At 43.5% G+C, this 16,937-nt stretch overlaps 1 protein-coding gene and 17 non-coding genes across 18 annotated transcripts in view; 6 read left to right on the top strand and 12 right to left on the bottom strand.

The window, feature by feature from the left end:
* Window positions 1–16,937, top strand: part of LOC137490965 (protein NLRC3) — a 766,684-nt gene that overhangs the window by 58,691 nt on the left and 691,056 nt on the right. The gene's annotated exons all lie outside the window — the stretch shown is intronic.
* On the bottom strand, window positions 5,073–5,145 carry trnar-acg (transfer RNA arginine (anticodon ACG)). Its single transcript has one exon. It is a non-coding gene; the product is annotated as a tRNA-Arg (tRNA).
* Window positions 5,441–5,512, top strand: trnae-cuc (transfer RNA glutamic acid (anticodon CUC)). The gene has a single exon. It is a non-coding gene; the product is annotated as a tRNA-Glu (tRNA).
* Window positions 5,598–5,684, bottom strand: trnay-gua (transfer RNA tyrosine (anticodon GUA)). Its single transcript is given in 2 exon segments — window positions 5,598–5,633; window positions 5,648–5,684. It is a non-coding gene; the product is annotated as a tRNA-Tyr (tRNA).
* On the bottom strand, window positions 5,773–5,844 carry trnae-uuc (transfer RNA glutamic acid (anticodon UUC)). Its single transcript has one exon. It is a non-coding gene; the product is annotated as a tRNA-Glu (tRNA).
* trnar-acg (transfer RNA arginine (anticodon ACG)) lies at window positions 7,294–7,366 on the bottom strand. The gene has a single exon. It is a non-coding gene; the product is annotated as a tRNA-Arg (tRNA).
* Window positions 7,662–7,733, top strand: trnae-cuc (transfer RNA glutamic acid (anticodon CUC)). The gene has a single exon. It is a non-coding gene; the product is annotated as a tRNA-Glu (tRNA).
* Window positions 7,819–7,905, bottom strand: trnay-gua (transfer RNA tyrosine (anticodon GUA)). Its single transcript is given in 2 exon segments — window positions 7,819–7,854; window positions 7,869–7,905. It is a non-coding gene; the product is annotated as a tRNA-Tyr (tRNA).
* Window positions 7,994–8,065, bottom strand: trnae-uuc (transfer RNA glutamic acid (anticodon UUC)). Its single transcript has one exon. It is a non-coding gene; the product is annotated as a tRNA-Glu (tRNA).
* Window positions 9,517–9,589, bottom strand: trnar-acg (transfer RNA arginine (anticodon ACG)). Its single transcript has one exon. It is a non-coding gene; the product is annotated as a tRNA-Arg (tRNA).
* Window positions 9,885–9,956, top strand: trnae-cuc (transfer RNA glutamic acid (anticodon CUC)). The gene has a single exon. It is a non-coding gene; the product is annotated as a tRNA-Glu (tRNA).
* trnay-gua (transfer RNA tyrosine (anticodon GUA)) lies at window positions 10,042–10,128 on the bottom strand. The gene is given in 2 exon segments: window positions 10,042–10,077; window positions 10,092–10,128. It is a non-coding gene; the product is annotated as a tRNA-Tyr (tRNA).
* On the bottom strand, window positions 10,217–10,288 carry trnae-uuc (transfer RNA glutamic acid (anticodon UUC)). The gene has a single exon. It is a non-coding gene; the product is annotated as a tRNA-Glu (tRNA).
* trnar-acg (transfer RNA arginine (anticodon ACG)) lies at window positions 11,746–11,818 on the bottom strand. Its single transcript has one exon. It is a non-coding gene; the product is annotated as a tRNA-Arg (tRNA).
* trnae-cuc (transfer RNA glutamic acid (anticodon CUC)) lies at window positions 12,114–12,185 on the top strand. The gene has a single exon. It is a non-coding gene; the product is annotated as a tRNA-Glu (tRNA).
* trnay-gua (transfer RNA tyrosine (anticodon GUA)) lies at window positions 12,271–12,357 on the bottom strand. The gene is given in 2 exon segments: window positions 12,271–12,306; window positions 12,321–12,357. It is a non-coding gene; the product is annotated as a tRNA-Tyr (tRNA).
* Window positions 12,446–12,517, bottom strand: trnae-cuc (transfer RNA glutamic acid (anticodon CUC)). Its single transcript has one exon. It is a non-coding gene; the product is annotated as a tRNA-Glu (tRNA).
* On the top strand, window positions 16,106–16,178 carry trnar-ucg (transfer RNA arginine (anticodon UCG)). The gene has a single exon. It is a non-coding gene; the product is annotated as a tRNA-Arg (tRNA).

Here is a 16,937-nt window from a genome sequence, read left to right as displayed (position 1 = left end):
GAATGGGGCACACATTGTATTAAGAGCCCTTTTTTCCTTCTGGAGAGAAATTGCCCTTTTTTCTGTTAATTTTTAAAATAATAATATAAGCCTATGCATATGTGAGTGTGTGTTCGATATGAGGGCAGCTTTCCCTGTATATATTAGTGCTGACTATCGATTAAAAAAAATTAACTAATTAATCGCACCTTTTTAAAAAAATTTATAGCGATTAATCACATTTAAAATACTGAAACTTGTAATTTTGCCTGTTTAAATGTAAAATTAATGTAAACGCAAGACAAAAAATTATTTAAATTCAAAATATAATTGTTTAATAGAATTTTTGTTTAACTTGTAACACAGATTTCTTCATGCAAACAACATACCCACAATAAACCATTAAGATCCTGGCTTGACAGCCATATTTATTACAGAAATTAAAACACAGGCATGTTAATGACATTTACATTTCAAAACAATCAATGCCAATAAAGAAAACATTGATTTCCATGTTGGATTCTAAGTGGACTGCAAAAAAATGCCAAAATACAGGAATTGCAGATATGGAAAATGAAAAATTATAATAATAAACTATAGAATACAAACTGTTGCACTCATTGTAAAGTTTTATTGCTGTGAGTTGAGAACATTAATTATAGAGTAGAAACAATTTTGCTTAATCCTCCTTTACATTCATCCAGTTGCTAAGACTAGGAGTATCCCGCAAGTGCACAGAGACTCCCAAATGCCCGCAAATGAATGATAATTTCTTGCAAACCAGTCGTTAAATACATCGCACACACCTCTCGCCCCTACTCAGATCTGCGCTCACTCCACCCCTGACACCCCTCAACGGGCCTGACCAGGCACGTGCACACATAGGGCTCAACCTGTGCAGTGCACATGCCCTTTTTAGTCTTGGATAGAAAGTGCCCTCCAAAATGATCAAAAGTGCCCCCGCCCTTCAGTAGGCACGCGATAACATCGCTCTTGAGTACGCGTGCGACAACACAGCTGATCAGTACGCACGCGACAACACAGCTGATCAGTACACGCGCATCCACTCTGCAGATCTGCGCCCCCCCCCCAAAAAGAAATATACAATGATAAAGAGGGAAAATGGCTTGCTATTAGAATGAGAGAAAATAATACAACATTATGTAACATTCATGCTCCAGTAGCAGAAAAAGAAAAGAAGGACTTTTTTAACAGAATAAATGATCTAATGATTTTATGGGGAGAAACTATTTTAATTGGAGATTTTAACACAGTTTTTAATAGAATTGATTTAGCGGATGGCATGGTTTTAAGGAAGGACACTGGGAGAAAAGAGTTGCAGAAACTAATGGCAGAGCACACAAAAGTGGACATATGGAGAGTAAGGAATGAAGGAAAAAGAATATTCAAGAAGACAGTTAGTAGCTGGTAACTTAAAGCAAAGTAGGATTGATTTTATTTTATGCAAGGAAAAACTGGGTGATTTTATAGAGTGTTTATTTTAAAGAAACAGCGCTAAGCGACCACAAGTTTTTATTAATGAAGATTGATTTTAATGAAAACGAAAGAGGAAAAGGGATATGGATTTTAAATACAGAAATTTTAAAAGGAGAACCTTATAGAAAGCCAATAGTGGACTTGATAAATACTGAAATACAAAATGAGATGTATCATGAAGATAAAAGAATATGGTGGGATAACACAAAATATGAAATTAAAAAGTATACGATTAAAATGAGTAAATCAATACAAAAAGCAAACGCACATAAAGAAGTAGAGGTTAGAAAGGAATTAAAGGACAGTTTAAATCAAGAAAAAGTAAATATAGAGTGAATACTGCACTGTAAAAAATTGCTGTTAAAAAACGGTCAGATTCTACGGTAAAATAATGTTTTTTCACTAAAACAGTAATATTCTGTTAAAAACAGTGCTTTCTGGGTAACATTTTTGTTTTCGAGAAAGTAACCAACTGCAGAAAACTGTGAGCTAACAGAGTTCAGATTCGATGTTTTGAAGTCTGTGTTTGAAATCACGCTTTGTGTCCTTGTTCACTATTTCATACACTAGTTAACTAATATAGTTCACCTGACAGTTTTAATGAACACTAATGAGTGAATTCAGACACTGATGAACACCTGCTGTTAATAATTACAATTACTGAAGAAAATAAACAAGAAATACAAACAGTGACTTGAGTTACAGCATTAAATAAAATAAAACAGCTTCAGTCTCAGCAGAGGATCATTAAACAACTCCACAAACAACAGCAGACACACTTATTACTGACTGATTTGACTTCCATACTATTCTCATTGAGATCCAACAGAAATTAAGGTGTTTTTTGTGTCACCGTAATGGAGTGAGGGGCTGATTTAGTTAATCTCTTCACCCTTGAACTTATTTAAGAAGACTTTCCATCTGCTTGAATATAGAGTTTACAAAATGTTTGTACTATAGCAATAAAGTTGGGAAGTCAATAAATAGAGAAATCTATTTGTCTGAAATTAGTTCTGATAAATGTTTTGGTATAAATCTGGAAGAAGGGCCACATTCAATAGATTTTATGCTTAGTTGCAGGTATTAATTTAATTAATGAGAAGTGGAAACAGAAAAGATACCTCCGTAATTACTTAACAGTTAAGAAATAACATACAAAAACAGTTCAGTTATGACAAATACACACTCAGACCTCATGAATCTGACCTTGTATCTCAACAATGTTAACATCTCAAATGTTTCATGCTGCAATGCATGCTGGGAGTGGCACTGTACAAATATCCCAGCATGCATTGCGGTATAAATAAATGTTGTATAATGGTCTAACAGTTTTCTTTATTTGTGTTTTATTCTGCTGTTGTTTATGTTTAGACTTTCAGTTGCCTGTTTGTGAGTTAAACTGTTAATTTTGTTAAATTTTGTTAAATTTGTTTTCACCATTATTGAGGTTCATATGCTGATTATTGATGTCTCTTTGAGTGCGATTTACACCATAGAGCAGTGTTATTGTCCAAGATATTCTTAAAAACTTCCAGAAATCATTACCATATATAGACATATAATGTAAAACAATAGATTAAACATTGAATAGGAGCAGTAAATTTTATTTTACGAAATGAGAACAGACTCTGCCATTTAACAGCAACATGAACATCACCAGATCTTATTTAGGTTTTTGGCTGGCTTGCCACAACAAATGAGCTTTTTAAACAAAGTTCTTAACAATTGCAGCAGCCAAGATATATAAATGTTAAATATGACAGGGCTAAGAGCCCAACTAAAGCAAACTCTGTTCTCCATGATGGTGACATAAAACTTTAACTTTTTCTCAAGAAGAACTTTAGTAGATGTTATACAAAAATACATGTATTAAGTAATAAGTGTAGCTGGTGATGATGTTTGTAGAGTTGTTTAATCATCCGCTGATCATTTAAATGATTTAATCATTTGTTGTTCTTCAGGTTATTTCATTATAAAGCTGTGACTAAAGTTTTGTATGTTCTGTTCTTGTTTTTTCCCTTCAGTATTTCTTCATTTATTCATTGTTAATCTTCCATTATCATTTAATTAGTCAGTTAATTAATGAATTTACTTCAGCTTTGCTACATGTTTCTTGAACACTCAGTAGTGTGGACACTTCAATTAAAACTGAAGTATATGCTCTGGGGTTTAAAGGGTTAAAGGTGTGAGAGGTAAAAACACAGTGTAAAATGTATTTTAACAGTAATATACTGTTAATTTAAACTACGGAAATAGACTGTAAAAAAACAGTAGATTGCTGGCAACCACAGCTGCCAGTAGATTACTGTTAAATCAAGGAAAAAACAGTATTTTACTGTAAGACCTGAAGCTAATTTCTTCTCTCTGTCACCGTTGTGGAGGAGAGTAGAGCCAGTGTATGAGTTAAAGATGAACAATGAACTGCTGATGTTATTCTGCATGTTTCTCTATTTAAAGATAGCGGCCGTTTAGTTGCTGATGCAGTCAGAATCTCTCTGGTGATTCCAGGTTTACATGTATGTGTGCTGATGTGAAAAATAAGACATTACCGTTAAACCAAACTTTTCTAATTAACTAAAATAAGTTATCATTATAAGTATGCTTCTAAGCATATATAGCACATTACCTCATAAACTCATTCAGCAGTTGACCAAGTTGAGGCAGTTGCTTTCAGTGAGCAAAATGAGTTCACTTGAGTATTGTGTAAATCAATGTAGTCCATGTATTTTTACAGCAACATACTGTAAAATAACAGTACATTGCTGGCAACTGCAGCTGGCAGTATTTTACTGTTTTTTAACGGGACAATTTTTAACATTGTAGTATTCAACGTTACTGTAATGGTTATTCATTTAAACCAACTTGTTATAAAAATACTTAGTTTGCAATTGTTGTCCGAATTAATCTGCAACGAAATCTGTTATTACAGTACAAATCTTGAATGGTATAAGGGCTCTGATTGGCCATAGCGTTCATTGTAACTCGGAACATGATTGGCTGCCGTAACAAAGAATAGGGTGAATCCTAGGTTGGTTCCAGCTCGGGACGTGATTGGCCAGCATGACCAAGAATTTAAAAAAATCTTGGTTCCAACTCAGAACGTGATTGGCCGGTGTAACCAAGAATAACCACAACTTACAGGTGACAGTATGCGCCACTGGCCCAGTCTGCACTGTGTGGCATATTTGCCGACATATAACAGAGACTGAAACATTGCTCACACTTGTCTGAGGTGGTCATTTTGACTGCAATCTTGTTTTAGGTTGGCACTTTGTTTTTGAATATTGTATGCTTTTCGAATGCGTATCTGTGCTGCAGTAGAACGCCTTAGCCTCACAGCAAACATTTTGGTCTACAAGCTGTCACTGCCGTCTTCCCAGGAGAGTGGCTGTACTGGTTTCTTCTGGAAGTCCTGAGGGATGTACGGGACCAAGACATTAGAGCAGTTGGGGCAGCCTTTGAACCCAGGAGAGCACCCCACAGGGTCTGTGCTGGCGGCCCCAGAAACTCGATTCACTCCAGAGTAGAACCGAACAACTCAGGCAGGGGCAAATCGCGACCGCACTGCACTGAGAGCAACGCAAAAAAATCCTGGATGGGCCAGCCAGGAGTCGAACCTAGAATCTTCTGATCCGTAGTCAGACGCGTTATCCATTGCGCCCCTGGCCCAGTCCGCGTCAGCTGTGCTCATTAGCATGCTGCTTGGAAAGAGGACATGGCTCGGTGAACATGGAGTTCCTAAAACGCATGCTGTGCTTTGTTGTCATGGCAAGTTGTGGTGTCGATAGGATGCTCTAACACCGAGCATGTGACAGTCCCTCCCAAGAAGAACTGTGATCCAGGCTCTGAGACTTTCTCTTCTCCAGGAGGAGGTTGCAAACGTTAGTTATTTTTGTCAGAGCAGCTGCAGCACACCTGGGTGGAGGCCCACAGCTAGACTTGAGGCCAACCTTTACGCAGACCTTCCCTGGTGGTCTAGTGGTTAGGATTCGGCGCTCTCACCGCCGCGGCCCGGGTTCGATTCCCGGTCAGGGAACTTCCTTTTCACCTCCATGCTGAACTTTGAGGAGTGGTTAACTCACTTGGCGAAGGCAAGAAAGCGGCTCTGAGCGCAAAAGATGTCCTTCGAGCCGGAGTCGAACCAGCGACCTAAGGATTGCCATCATCCCACCTACAGTCCTCCGCTCTACCAACTGAGCTATCGAAGGCTTACAGGGCAGTTTCACAACCACATCCTATAAGGTAGCTGCAGTCCGACCGCTGGCCAGAAAGGACAGAAGCAAAAGCACTCAAGCCTTCCCATACCGGGAGTCGAACCCGGGCCGCCTGGGTGAAAACCAGGAATCCTAACCGCTAGACCATATGGGAACTGCCACTCTCGAAAGCCAGTCTTGGCACAAACTCCAGTTCATTCTGATCGCTGGCACGTCCCTGCTCCGCTTGCACAAGTGCCACTCATACACTTACGCACTCTCTCATACACAGTTTCTTGGTTTCCGTAACCGAGAATCTTCTGATCCGTAGTCATAACCTTTGTGCCACCGTCACTCTGTTCAGCACCTTGTTAGCACTTTGCTTGAAGCAAGGACAAGGCTCTTGTCAACCCGGAGTTCCTTCACCACACATTCTGCTTTGTTTTTATGGCAAGAGGTTGTGTGGATGGGATGCTCTTACAGGATTCCTGACAGTCCCGCTATAGAAGACCTGAGATCCAGGGTCGGAGACTCCTCTCCAAGAGTAGGTTAAAAGCAATGGTTTCTTTTGTGTCTGTGTGTCAGAGCCCTTAGGTGTTGCTGCAGCTCAGAGACCTACAAGTGGAGGAGATTACACTGCAAGTCGGCTGGATGACCTCTAAGTGGTAGGCACTTATACCGCACGTAGGCTGGGTTTGCGATTGATGTAGCTGTAGTAGACAGTCATAAAAATAAAAAAAAATATATAAACTGCTTACTCTGAGGTTGTGTTTAGGGTTGGGGTAGGAGTAAAATTGAATAAAACACAGCAGGTTACCGTGTGGTTGGGCCTAGGGCTGGGGTAGGTGTGATTTTAATAAACTGCGATAGGTTGTATTCTGTGCCATGTACGAGACATTGAATCAATGAAACCCACATGGAGGTTTGTTACTGTGAGGTTGGGTTAAGAGTTGGGGTAGGTTGGGAGGTTGATAAAACACAGCAGGAAACTGTGAGGTTGGTTTAAGGATTGGGGTAGGTTTGACATTCAAACATAACTGGTTGGACGCAGTGTCTTGTACCAGACATTAAATGAATGAAAACTCCAGGAGGTTTTTACAGCCCACTTGGGGCTGACCAGGTCGTTTGGAGCAGGCTCCGATTTCTATTTATACCTTTCTCAGTCAGGTAACTTCCTTTTCTGTAGTATGAGCGTCTGCACTGTGTGGCATATTTGCCGACGTATAACAGAGACTGAAACATTGCTCACACTTGTCTGAGGTGGTCATTTTGACTGCAATCTTGTTTTAGGTTGGCACTTTGTTTTTGAATATTGTATGCTTTTCGAATGCGTATCTGTGCTGCAGTAGAACGCCTTAGCCTCACAGCAAACATTTTGGTTTACAAGCTGTCACTGCCGTCTTCCCAGGAGAGTGGCTGTACTGGTTTCTTCTGGAAGTCCTGAGGGATGTACGGGATCAAGACATGAGAGCGGTTGGGGCAGCCTTTGAACCCAGGAGAGCACCCCACAGGCTCTGTGCTGGCGGCCCCAGAAACTCGATTCACTCCAGAGTAGAACCGAACAACTCCGGCAGGGGCAAACCGCGACCGCACTGCACTGAGAGCAACGCAAAAAAATCCTGAATGAGCCAGCCAGGAGTCGAACCTAAAATCTTCTGATCCGTAGTCAGACGCGTTATCCATTGCGCCACTGGCCCAGTCCGCATCAGCAGTGCTCATTAGCATGGTCCTTGGAAAGAGGACACGGCTCGGTGAACATGGAGTTCCTAAAACGCATGCTGTGCTTTGTTGTCATGGCAAGTTGTGGTGTCGAAAGGATGCTCTAACACCGAGCATGTGACAGTCCCTCCCAAGAAGAACTGTGATCCAGGCTCTGAGACTTTCTCTTCTCCAGGAGGAGGTTGCAAACGTTAGTTATTTTTGTCAGAGCAGCTGCAGCACACCTGGGTGGAGGCCCACAGCTAGACTTGAGGCCAACCTTTACGCAGACCTTCCCTGGTGGTCTAGTGGTTAGGATTCGGCGCTCTCACCGCCGCGGCCCGGGTTCGATTCCCGGTCAGGGAACTTCCTTTTCACCTCCATGCTGAACTTTGAGGAGTGGTTAACTCACTTGGCGAAGGCAAGAAAGCGGCTCTGAGCGCAAAAGATGTCCTTCGAGCCGGAGTCGAACCAGCGACCTAAGGATTGCCATCATCCCACCTACAGTCCTCCGCTCTACCAACTGAGCTATCGAAGGCTTACAGGGCAGTTTCACAACCACATCCTATAAGGTAGCTGCAGTCCGACCGCTGGCCAGAAAGGACAGAAGCAAAAGCACTCAAGCCTTCCCATACCGGGAGTCGAACCCGGGCCGCCTGGGTGAAAACCAGGAATCCTAACCGCTAGACCATATGGGAACTGCCACTCTCGAAAGCCAGTCTTGGCACAAACTCCAGTTCATTCTGATCGCTGGCACGTCCCTGCTCCGCTTGCACAAGTGCCACTCATACACTTACGCACTCTCTCATACACAGTTTCTTGGTTTCCGTAACCGAGAATCTTCTGATCCGTAGTCATAACCTTTGTGCCACCGTCACTCTGTTCAGCACCTTGTTAGCACTTTGCTTGAAGCAAGGACAAGGCTCTTGTCAACCCGGAGTTCCTTCACCACACATTCTGCTTTGTTTTTATGGCAAGAGGTTGTGTGGATGGGATGCTCTTACAGGATTCCTGACAGTCCCGCCATAGAAGACCTGAGATCCAGGGTCGGAGACTCTCTCCTCTCCAAGAGTAGGTCAAAAGCAATGGTTTCTTTTGTGTCTGTGTGTCAGAGCCCTTAGGTGTTGCTGCAGCTCAGAGACCTACAAGTGGAGGAGATTACACTGCAAGTCGGCTGGATGACCTCTAAGTGGTAGGCACTTATACCGCACGTAGGCTGGGTTTGCGATTGATGTAGCTGTAGTAGACATTCATAAAAATAAAAATATATATAAACTGCTTACTCTGAGGTTGTGTTTAGGGTTGGGGTAGGAGTAAAATTGAATAAAACACAGCAGGTTACCGTGTGGTTGGGCCTAGGGCTGGGGTAGGTGTGATTTTAATAAACTGCGATAGGTTGTATTCTGTGCCATGTACGAGACATTGAATCAATGAAACCCACATGGAGGTTTGTTACTGTGAGGTTGGGTTAAGAGTTGGGGTAGGTTGGGAGGTTGATAAAACACAGCAGGAAACTGTGAGGTTGGTTTAAGGATTGGGGTAGGTTTGACATTCAAACATAACTGGTTGGACGCAGTGTCTTGTACCAGACATTAAATGAATGAAAACTCCAGGAGGTTTTTACAGCCCACTTGGGGCTGACCAGGTCGTTTGGAGCAGGCTCCGATTTCTATTTATACCTTTCTCAGTCAGGTAACTTCCTTTTCAGTAGTATGAGCGTCTGCACTGTGTGGCATATTTGCCGACGTATAGCAGAGACTGAAACATTGCTCACACTTGTCTGAGGTGGTCATTTTGACTGCAATCTTGTTTTAGGTTGGCACTTTGTTTTTGAATATTGTATGCTTTTCGAATGCGTATCTGTGCTGCAGTAGAACGCCTTAGCCTCACAGCAAACATTTTGGTTTACAAGCTGTCACTGCCGTCTTCCCAGGAGAGTGGCTGTACTGGTTTCTTCTGGAAGTCCTGAGGGATGTACGGGATCAAGACATGAGAGCGGTTGGGGCAGCCTTTGAACCCAGGAGAGCACCCCACAGGCTCTGTGCTGGCGGCCCCAGAAACTCGATTCACTCCAGAGTAGAACCGAACAACTCCGGCAGGGGCAAACCGCGACCGCACTGCACTGAGAGCAACGCAAAAAAATCCTGAACGAGCCAGCCAGGAGTCGAACCTAGAATCTTCTGATCCGTAGTCAGACGCGTTATCCATTGCGCCACTGGCCCAGTCCGCATCAGCAGTGCTCATTAGCATGGTCCTTGGAAAGAGGACACGGCTCGGTGAACATGGAGTTCCTAAAACGCATGCTGTGCTTTGTTGTCATGGCAAGTTGTGGTGTCGATAGGATGCTCTAACACCGAGCATGTGACAGTCCCTCCCAAGAAGAACTGTGATCCAGGCTCTGAGACTTTCTCTTCTCCAGGAGGAGGTTGCAAACGTTAGTTATTTTTGTCAGAGCAGCTGCAGCACACCTGGGTGGAGGCCCAAAGCTAGACTCGAGGCCAACCTTTACGCAGACCTTCCCTGGTGGTCTAGTGGTTAGGATTCGGCGCTCTCACCGCCGCGGCCCGGGTTCGATTCCCGGTCAGGGAACTTCCTTTTCACCTCCATGCTGAACTTTGAGGAGTGGTTAACTCACTTGGCGAAGGCAAGAAAGCGGCTCTGAGCGCAAAAGATGTCCTTCGAGCCGGAGTCGAACCAGCGACCTAAGGATTGCCATCATCCCACCTACAGTCCTCCGCTCTACCAACTGAGCTATCGAAGGCTTACGGGGCAGTTCCACAACCACATCCTATAAGGTAGCTGCAGTCCAACCGCTGGCCAGAAAGGACAGAAGCAAAAGCACTCAAGCCTTCCCATACCGGGAGTCGAACCCGGGCAGCCTGGGTGAAAACCAGGAATCCTAACCGCTAGACCATATGGGAACTGCCACTCTCGAAAGCCAGTCTTGGCACAAACTCCAGTTCATTCTGATCGCTGGCACGTCCCTGCTCCGCTTGCACAAGTGCCACTCATACACTTACGCACTCTCTCATACACAGTTTCTTGGTTTCCGTAACCGAGAATCTTCTGATCCGTAGTCATAAGCGCTAACCTTTGTGCCACCGTCACTCTGTTCAGCACCTTGTTAGCACTTTGCTTGAAGCAAGGATAAGGCTCTGTCAACCCGGAGTTCCTTCACCACACATTCTGCTTTGTTTTTATGGCAAGAGGTTGTGTGGATGGGATGCTCTTACAGGATTCCTGACAGTCCCGCCATAGAAGACCTGAGATCCAGGGTCGGAGACTCTCTCCTCTCCAAGAGTAGGTCAAAAGCAATGGTTTCTTTTGTGTCTATGTGTCAGAGCCCTTAGGTGTTGCTGCAGCTCAGAGACCTACAAGTGGAGGAGATTACACTGCAAGTCGGCTGGATGACCTCTAAGTGGTAGGCACTTATACCGCACGTAGGCTGGGTTTGCGATTGATGTAGCTGTAGTAGACATTCATAAAAATAAAAAAATATATAAACTGCTTACTCTGAGGTTGTGTTTAGGGTTGGGGTAGGAGTAAAATTGAATAAAACACAGCAGGTTACCGTGTGGTTGGGCCTAGGGCTGGGGTAGGTGTGATTTTAATAAACTGCGATAGGTTGTATTCTGTGCCATGTACGAGACATTGAATCAATGAAACCCACATGGAGGTTTGTTACTGTGAGGTTGGGTTAAGAGTTGGGGTAGGTTGGGAGGTTGATAAAACACAGCAGGAAACTGTGAGGTTGGTTTAAGGATTGGGGTTGGTTTGACATTCAAACATAACTAGTTGGACGCAGTGTCTTGTACCAGACATTAAATGAATGAAAACTCCAGGAGGTTTTTACAGCCCACTTGGGGCTGACCAGGTCGTTTGGAGCAGGCTCCGATTTCTATTTATACCTTTCTCAGTCAGGTAACTTCCTTTTCAGTAGTATGAGCGTCTGCACTGTGTGGCATATTTGCCGACGTATAACAGAGACTGAAACATTGCTCACACTTGTCTGAGGTGGTCATTTTGACTGCAATCTTGTTTTAGGTTGGCACTTTGTTTTTGAATATTGTATGCTTTTCGAATGCGTATCTGTGCTGCAGTAGAACGCCTTAGCCTCACAGCAAACATTTTGGTTTACAAGCTGTCACTGCCGTCTTCCCAGGAGAGTGGCTGTACTGGTTTCTTCTGGAAGTCCTGAGGGATGTACGGGATCAAGACATGAGAGCGGTTGGGGCAGCCTTTGAACCCAGGAGAGCACCCCACAGGCTCTGAGCTGGCGGCCCCAGAAACTCGATTCACTCCAGAGTAGAACCGAACAACTCCGGCAGGGGCAAACCGCGACCGCACTGCACTGAGAGCAACGCAAAAAAATCCTGAACGAGCCAGCCAGGAGTCGAACCTAGAATCTTCTGATCCGTAGTCAGACGCGTTATCCATTGCGCCACTGGCCCAGTCCGCATCAGCAGTGCTCATTAGCATGGTCCTTGGAAAGAGGACACGGCTCGGTGAACATGGAGTTCCTAAAACGCATGCTGTGCTTTGTTGTCATGGCAAGTTGTGGTGTCGATAGGATGCTCTTACACCGAGCATGTGACAGTCCCTCCCAAGAAGAACTGTGATCCAGGCTCTGAGACTTTCTCTTCTCCAGGAGGAGGTTGCAAACGTTAGTTATTTTTGTCAGAGCAGCTGCAGCACACCTGGGTGGAGGCCCACAGCTAGACTTGAGGCCAACCTTTACGCAGACCTTCCCTGGTGGTCTAGTGGTTAGGACTAGGCGCTCTCACCGCCGCGGCCCGGGTTCGATTCCCGGTCAGGGAACTTCCTTTTCAGCTCCATGCTGAACTTTGAGGAGTGGTTAACTCACTTGGCGAAGGCAAGAAAGCGGCTCTGAGCGCAAAAGATGTCCTTCGAGCCGGAGTCTAACCAGCGACCTAAGGATTGCCATCATCCCACCTACAGTCCTCCGCTCTACCAACTGAGCTATCGAAGGCTTACAGGGCAGTTCCACAACCACATGCTATAACGTAGCTGCAGTCCGACCGCTGGCCAGAAAGGACAGAAGCAAAAGCACTCAAGCCTTCCCATACCGGGAGTCGAACCCGGGCCGCCTGGGTGAGAACCAGGAATCCTAACCGCTAGACCATATGGGAACTGCCACTCTCGAAAGCCAGTCTTGGCACAAACTCCAGTTCATTCTGATCGCTGGCACGTCCCTGCTCCGCTTGCACAAGTGCCACTCATACACTTACGCACTCTCTCATACAGTTTCTTGGTTTCCGTAACCGAGAATCTTCTGATCCGTAGTCATAAGCGCTAACCTTTGTGCCACCGTCACTCTGTTCAGCATCTTGTTAGCACTTTGCTTGAAGCAAGGATAAGGCTCTGTCAACCCGGAGTTCCTTCACCACACATTCTGCTTTGTTTTTATGGCAAGAGGTTGTGTGGATGGGATGCTCTTACAGGATTCCTGACAGTCCCGCCATAGAAGACCTGAGATCCAGGGTCTGAGACTCTCTCCTCTCCAAGAGTAGGTCAAAAGCAATGGTTTCTTTTGTGTCTGTGTGACAGAGCCCTTAGGTGTTGCTGCAGCTCAGAGACCTACAAGTGGAGGAGATTACACTGCAAGTCGGCTGGATGACCTCTAAGTGGTAGGCACTTATACCGCACGTAGGCTGGGTTTGCGATTGATGTAGCTGTAGTAGACATTCATAAAAATAAAAAAATATATAAACTGCTTACTCTGAGGTTGTGTTTAGGGTTGGGGTAGGAGTAAAATTGAATAAAACACAGCAGGTTACCGTGTGGTTGGGCCTAGGGCTGGGGTAGGTGTGATTTTAATAAACTGCGATAGGTTGTATTCTGTGCCATGTACGAGACATTGAATCAATGAAACCCACATGGAGGTTTGTTACTGTGAGGTTGGGTTAAGAGTTGGGGTAGGTTGGGAGGTTGATAAAACACAGCAGGAAACTGTGAGGTTGGTTTAAGGATTGGGGTAGGTTTGACATTCAAACATAACTGGTTGGACGCAGTGTCTTGTACCAGACATTAAATGAATGAAAACTCCAGGAGGTTTTTACAGCCCACTTGGGGCTGACCAGGTCGTTTGGAGCAGGCTCCGATTTCTATTTATACCTTTCTCAGTCAGGTAACTTCCTTTTCAGTAGTATGAGCGTCTGCACTGTGTGGCATATTTGCCGACGTATAACAGAGACTGAAACATTGCTCACACTTGTCTGAGGTGGTCATTTTGACTGCAATCTTGTTTTAGGTTGGCACTTTGTTTTTGAATATTGTATGCTTTTCGAATGCGTATCTGTGCTGCAGTAGAACGCCTTAGCCTCACAGCAAACATTTTGGTTTACAAGCTGTCACTGCCGTCTTCCCAGGAGAGTGGCTGTACTGGTTTCTTCTGGAAGTCCTGAGGGATGTACGGGACCAAGATATGAGAGCGGTTGGGGCAGACTTTGAACCCAGGGGAGCACCCCACAGGCTCTGTGCTGGCAGCCCCAGAAACTTGATCCACTCCAAAGTAGAACCAAACAACTCTGGCAGGGGCAAACTGCAACTGCAGTGCACTGACTGAGAGCAATGCAATAAATCCTGATCGAGCCAGCCAAAAGTCGAATCTAGAATCTTCTGATCAGTCAGACACGTTATCCATTGCGCCACTGGCACACACTGTTCAAGGAGTGCTCATTAGCATGCTGTTTGGAAAGAGGACATGGACCGGTAAACATGGAGTTCCTTCAACGCATGCTGTGCTTTGTTGTCATGGCAAGTTGTGGTGTCGATAGGATGCTTTTACACAGAGTCCCTCCATAGAAGAACTGTGAACCAGGCTCTGAGACTTTCTCTTCTCCAGGAGGAGGTTGCAAACGTTAGAGTTATTTTTGTCAGAGCAGCTGCAGCACACCTGGGTGGAGGCCCACAGCTAGGCTAGAGGGCAACCTTTAGCCAGGCCTTCCCTGGTGGTCTTGTGGTTACGACTTAGTGCTCTTACCGCTGTGGCCTGGGTTCAATTCCTTGTCAGGGAGCTTCCTTTTCACCTCCATGGTAAACTTCGAGCAGTGTTGCCGATGATCTCTTCACGAAAGCAGCTCTGAATGCAAAAGATGTCCTTCGAGCCACACTGTAAGATGTAATAAGACACACTCTGGCACAGACATCCAGTCTGCACACTGGAATACACGCTATTATCTCATGGTTGAGACGCAGCTTCAAAAATTTGTTTCAAACCGGAAGTACAAATTTGCTTGAAATAACGCAAAAACAATCAATTTACACTTTTTAGTGAAATATTTGTGTCCTAATAGTGTTTTTAGAAGTGTGGGACACATATATGACTGTCAACAGCTCAAAAAATATGTTTTGGAGTTTCGTGACCCTTTAAGGTACAAATGGTAGAGAAAATACACACATGAAAATCTTACTTTGTTTTTCTTCTAACTAAGTATATTTTTATATGTTTTGTTGTTTTGTCTCAAATTATTTTATTTAGGACACAAATGCCTCAAATGCAGCTTTAACATCATTGGAATAAATTATATTTTAACATATTCAAATGGAAAAGCTAACATATTAAAAAGGAATAATTATTTACAAGGTTACTTTTATATCTGCGTTTTTATAAACTAAAGCAGTTTTGTCCCAAACCTTTGAAAAATAGTCCATGTTGTCTTTATATTTTTAGATGCTTCATTTATTACTGATTTTACTTTATGCTTTCAAAATATGTAACTATGCATTTGAAGTGATATTGTGCTATTTTGCTACATAGTAGAAGTGAACTAGTTTTGTTTTGTGTTAAAGCCACAATGGCCCTGCATAAAAGGGCTTTACTGGGACCTTATAGGCACATTTTGTGCCTGGACTCAACTTAGTATTAGTGGGACCTAACTTGTTAATTACTAAATGCCCACAGAGCATGCTCATAGGACATACTTCTGACCCAGATAGTATACCTATACTTGCCCATTGTGGCTATATACACTACACTTTGTGTGGACTTGCTATGGGCCCTCAGTGAACTTCTGTTTCGAGTGGGCCAGCCCACAGTTTGGTCTAGCGACATTGTATATGTTTTTGGTATAGACATGTTAGTTTTGGAATTTGTGCACTAAAACTGTACACTCAAGTACATGAAGGTGAGCTTAAGCAAACTGCATTAAACATTCAAAACTATTGTATAATAGGCTGAGAGAGACATTAGAAAAGCATATCTTAATTAAGATATAAATTGGATCCAATTAAAATATTGTAGAAATTATCCTAAAGGATTTTCCTGTATTGTACTATAAAATAATCCTATAGGAATGGTTGCAAAATATGATGAAAATTCTAAAATAACTCCTTCAAAGAAATCTGATAGGATGCTTCTTTTGTGCCTGTATAATTGTAAAAGTTAGACTGATTTAGATCAGAAATCCACTACATGTTCATTAACTGAAAACACAGCTGAAGGTGCTACAATTAACACATAAACACCCTAGACAGCACAGCACAGCACAGCACCACTGCTTTTTTCTGTGACAGACATAGATCTCGTCTAGGATTTAAACCCAGGACCTCTTGCACCCTAAGTGAGAATCATACCCCAAGACCAATAAGCCATGTAGAAGTGCTTGGCAGTGCCAGAAAAAAAATTCTGTGAAACCGGTCCAATCTACTTTTTGTTCATGTTGTTTTTGTTACGCAACTCCCTGGATGCATATTACAGTTCACAGGCAGTAAAAAACGGCCCAGTGGCCTAATGTTTAAGGCACCAGCCTTCGAAGCTGGGGATTGTGGGTTCAAGTCCCACCTGGGTTGTCTTTGATGCAGTTTTTTGAAGTTGGCTGTGCAGCACAATCCAGTGTGACCTTCAAAAAGCTAGGTTCATACTCTTAGGTCAAAAAGACATTATAATGGAAAACTCTTCAGAGAAGCTGATTTGTCATTAGTTGCACACACCAGATCGTCTGAATGCAATAGGGATCCTAAAGTGCTGTTCTCTGAGTTACTACAGTCAAAGCTGGGGAATGTGGGTTCAAGTTGTGTTTGTTGGGTTACTTTTAAGTTGTGTGAAAAAATCCTGACTTGTCTACTCAAAGCTTAGGTGTGATGATCTGAGGACAATAGTTAGCTTCAAATTCTCAGACTTGCTGCACACTTCAATTAAGATTCATCCAATCTTGCTTGAATTATCCAATTACGTTACAAACATAAAAGGTTTAGCTAAGCTCTGGTTATGGAGATCTTGACTTCAAGTACCCGGTGGCTTTCAACTAATAGTCTCATGTTAGGTGGATGATGATGAAATGCAAACTAGAAAATAGCTGCAGAAAGGTTGTGATTTCATGTTAATGAGAGTGGCCTTGACTGGAATTTGAAACTCAAGACCAGTCACACCATACGCAAGAACCATACCCCAGGACCAATTAAACACAAATATGGATGATTGCACAAAGAAAATTTTTGTCCATTAGTTGCACATACCTTATTTGACGGAATGCAAACTGGCATCGAGATCCTAAAGTGCAGTTTTCCATGCATTGGCATCTTGTTGAAAGCTCCTTTGCTCTCTCTGCT

The sequence above is a fragment of the Danio rerio genome, chromosome 4, assembly GCF_052040795.2.
Source record: "Danio rerio strain M-AB ecotype USA chromosome 4, GRCz13ab, whole genome shotgun sequence".
NCBI lineage: Eukaryota > Metazoa > Chordata > Actinopteri > Cypriniformes > Danionidae > Danio > Danio rerio.
Note: the sequence above shows the minus strand (reverse complement) of the source record. Positions and strands in the feature narration are given on the sequence as shown.